The sequence below is a fragment of the Hippocampus comes genome, unplaced genomic scaffold (genome assembly GCF_001891065.2).
Source record: "Hippocampus comes isolate QL1 unplaced genomic scaffold, H_comes_QL1_v1.1 scaffold130, whole genome shotgun sequence".
In the NCBI taxonomy this organism is placed as follows: Eukaryota; Metazoa; Chordata; class Actinopteri; order Syngnathiformes; family Syngnathidae; genus Hippocampus; species Hippocampus comes.
In genome coordinates this window covers 2,799,902-2,804,011 of record NW_017842057.1, presented here as the reverse complement: position 1 = coordinate 2,804,011, position 4,110 = coordinate 2,799,902, and the positions used below count along the sequence as shown (strand labels likewise).

The 4,110-nt window shown below is 47.5% G+C and overlaps 1 protein-coding gene across 5 annotated transcripts in view; it reads right to left on the bottom strand.

Moving 5' to 3' along the window:
- rad17 (RAD17 checkpoint clamp loader component) overlaps positions 1-4,110 on the bottom strand; it is a 103,931-nt gene that overhangs the window by 5,581 nt on the left and 94,240 nt on the right. The window lies entirely within an intron of this gene.

Sequence of the window (4,110 nt, the reverse complement as noted above, 5' to 3'; positions counted from 1 at the left end):
CTTGAGATCAGCCACTTCAGTTATGGTCCGGTGGTACATCCCGTGTAGGGGCTTGTCCTCCCATGATGGTCCCTCTTCCAGCGCCTCAATATAGTGGCTGGATAGCTCAGTTGGTAAGGCATCGGTTTGGCGTATGGGAGACCGTGGTTCGAATCCCGCTTGGGGTAAAAATGAGCACATAACACCATCCAGTGTGGGTCCTTGGGCAAGATCCTTCACGCTAATGCCTACCTCAAACAATGATGAGAGACAATAAAATGGAGTGCACTCACAGCACTGAGGATGATAAACTGGCACTCTCTGTCAAAGACGTGATCTTCCTCCAAATCATGAATGAAGAGTTCTCAAAGGATGACTCCAACAGTTGGGCTGCTCCGTTAACGGCTTCCAAGGCAGCACTTGCCAAACAATAGGGAACAAGCCCTCAACCGTCTTCTGTCTACTTTGAAGAAGAAGCCGACGATGAAAGATCACTATGTAGAATTCATGGAAAAGATCTTCCGTTCCGGACACGCAGAACCAGCTCCCCCTCTTACATCCGATGAAGAGTGTTGGTATCTGCCAAGCTTTGGCGTCCATCATCCACAGAAGCCCAGGCAGATCAGGGTCGTCTTTGGCTCGAGTGCGCAGTACCACAATGTATCTCTGAATGATGTTTTACTCATGGGCCCAGATCTAAAAAACAGTCTGATTGGTGTGCTTTTCCACTTCAGGTCTGAACCTTTTGCAGTAATGGCTGATGTACAACAGATGTCCACAGCTTCTTAGTCAAGGACGAGCATCGTAACTATTTACACTTTCTTTGGTTTCAAGACCACGAGCTTGATGGAGACATCGTGGAATTTCGTATGAAGGTGTATGTGTTTGGGAATTGCTTGTCCCTAGCCGTAGCCATCTACAGCATTAAGAGGACAGCCATGGAAGGAGATGTAGACGATGGACTGAAGTCATTCTACAGGGTGGAGGAAGCGGTTGATGTGCTGAAGAGGGCTCAACACATGTTTGTACAGTCCAATCTCAGTTGCATAAAATTGCATCAAACAGCCCAGACGTCTGAGAGCCTTTCCGGATGAAGACCTCGCCAAAGAATTGCAAGGCCGTGAGTTTGGGCATGATTTCACGCCCATGCAGCGCAGTCAAGAACTTGGGTGGGACCTGTCCACAGACACATTCCACTTTCGAGTGGCAATCAATGAGAAACGCTTCACAAAACATGGTGTACTGTCCACTATCAATAGTTTGTACGATCCTCTTGGATTTGCCGCACCTGTCAGCATCCAGGGTCGTTCAATACTAAGAGACATTACTTCTGATACCAGTGACTGGATGCACTACTCCCAAAGGCGAGTCATGAGAAGTGCCAAAGATGAGGGATTCCTTGCAAGACCTCCAAGACTTGAAAATTCCAAGAATGTATACATCACTCCCGCTGTCTGCAGCTCAGAGAAGAGAGATGTACATCTTTTGCGACGCATCCACCAAAACAATAAGCGCTGTTGCTTATCTTAAGGTGACAGATGACAGAGGTCACAATGAAGTTGGGTTCATCTTCGGTGAAGCAAAACTTGCCCCAAAGCCAGAGATTACAGTTCAACAACTTGAGCTCTGCGCCGCCGTGCTCGCCGTGGTGATAGCTGATCTACTCCAAGAAGAATTGGACATGACACTGGATGATGTAAAGTTCTTTACATCTCAAGGTGATGATTGGCAGTGCATGCTTTGGACAGTTCTCTTCTTGGAGCCCTCTCCTGAAAGCCGTTGCCAGGCTTGGACACATTGCAAGATCCTTCATCAAGAGGTGCGAGGACAACATTTGTCACGGCTGGCATAAGTGCAACAAATATCTTGAGGAAGAGCAGCTCAAGCAAGCCAAAGCTACCATCATTCGCACTGTCCAGAGAGAAGTGTATGCAGAGGACATCAAACATCTCAAAGAAGGGCGGACCGTACCGAAGTCAAGCCCGCTCAGCAAGCTTTGTCCCTTCATTGACACAGATCATATTCAGAGTTGGAGGTCGGTTACAAAGAGCCAAGCTCACATCAGATGAGTTGCACCCGATACTTATACCAGCCAAACATCACATCGCTCTACTACTCATCCGGCACTTCTATGAGAAAATTTGCCACCAAGGCAGACATTTTAGAGAAGGAGCTGTAAGAGCTGCTGGTTTCTGGATCGTTGGAGGAAAGAGGTCCATCAGCAGCATCATGGATTAAAGGCCGTTGGTATGACAAATCAATGTTGGAAGACCAAATAAATTACCCAAGCTGAGGAAGAAAGATCGGCTGCGAGAGCAAGGTGGTTTCCGCAGCGAAAGGTTTAAAGAACAAGATGAGGAAGTGAAAAACTTGGAAAGGAAAGAAAGCTGGAAATTTGGCAAAGAAAGATTATCTCAGTGAAGGGCAAGACACAAATGTGGAGAGTGCTTCGAAGCTGAACAAACCCAGCAAGGAAAGATCCGGCAAGAATCATTATAGATGGTGAAAAACAATTAATCAGTAATGTAGACAAAGCCAATGGGTTCATTAAGTATGACCACATAGTAAGATGACCGAGGAATGAAAGGGCTTACCAACGGCAAATTGCGAAAGCAAGTTGATGAAGCGCCCATAAAGGTGGAATTTACGACAGAAGAGGTGAAAGCAGTGACCACATCATCCACGTCTTGTACACCATATCGGTGAAAATGCGCTGAATGCCTGAACTGGGATCTTGAACAAATCATGGTCCACACTCCAAGTCCCGCAAGAATGGCATATTGATGACATCCGGCCGATGCAAAAGGTCAGAAAAATTCCAAATCAGTTAGCTAGCCACAGGCCTATTTCTCAGGTCTTAACATCCGTGGTCTGAATCTCTTCCTTTGGCCACCTTATTATTCCTGCAGGGTATCTGATCACTGGCAGGGCATAGCTGTTTATTGCCCGGGTCTTGTTCTTGCCATTGAGCTGGCTTTTTAGGACTTGCCTCACCTGCTGGAGGTATTTGGCCATAGCCGCTTTCCTTGTTGCCAGTTCGAGGTTGCCATTGGCTTGTGGTATATCTAGGTACTTGGAGCTGTCCTCAATGTCTGCGATTGTTCCTTCAGAGAGTGAGACCCCTTCAGTGTGGACGACATTGCTTTAGTCAGTATCCATTGATCCATGTATGTGGCATCGAGTCATAAGCTTTCTTGTAATCAATCCAGGCTGTGCACAGGTTGGTGTGTCGGCACCTGCAGTCTTGTGCGACTGTTCTGTCAACCGGGAGCTGATGTTTGACTCCTCTGGTATCTCTACCAATGCCCTTCTGTGCTTCGCTCATGTATTGATCCATGTGTCCACTTATCTTAGCCGCAATGATGCCTGACATGAGCTTCCATGTTGTGGAGAGACAGGTTATTGGCCGATAGTTGGATGGGACTGCACCCTTTGAGGGATCCTTCATGATCATGATTGTTCGCCCTTCGGTTAGCCATCCTGGGTGAGTCCCATCCCTCAGCAACTATTTCATTTGTGTTGCTAGGCGCTCATGGAGTACTGTGAGTTTCTTTAGCCAGTAGGTGTGGACCATGTCCGGGCCTGGTGCTGTCCAGTTCTTCATATCTGAGACTCTTTCCTGTATGTCTGCCACTGTTATGGTAACTGGGTTCTGTTCAGGGAGGTTGCTGTACTCCTCTCTCAGGGTCACCAGCATTGTGCACTGCTGTTATGTGCAAACTCCTTCTCCCATATGCCTTTCCAGTACCTTTCAGTTTCCAGTCTTGGTGGGTCAGCTCTGCTGTTAGGACCCTGCCACTGAGCGTACACTTTCGCAGGTTGTGTTGCGAACAGCCTGTTTATTCGTCTGGCCTCATTCTCTTGCGTGTACCTCTTTAGGCGACTGGACAAGGCTTGGAGCCTTTGTTTGGCAGTTTCGAGTGCTTCAGGTATGGTCATCTGGATGTACCTCTCAGGTATCGGCCTTTTCATCACACCTCTCTGGGCCTCCATCAATTGACTCACATCTTTACGAGCTGCCTTGATCTTCGCCTCCAACTGTCTTTTCCATAGTGGGTAACATATCTCATGGCTCCCATGGTTGCTCTTATAGCCAAGCATCTCAAGGATCACTGATGCTGAAGCGTATAT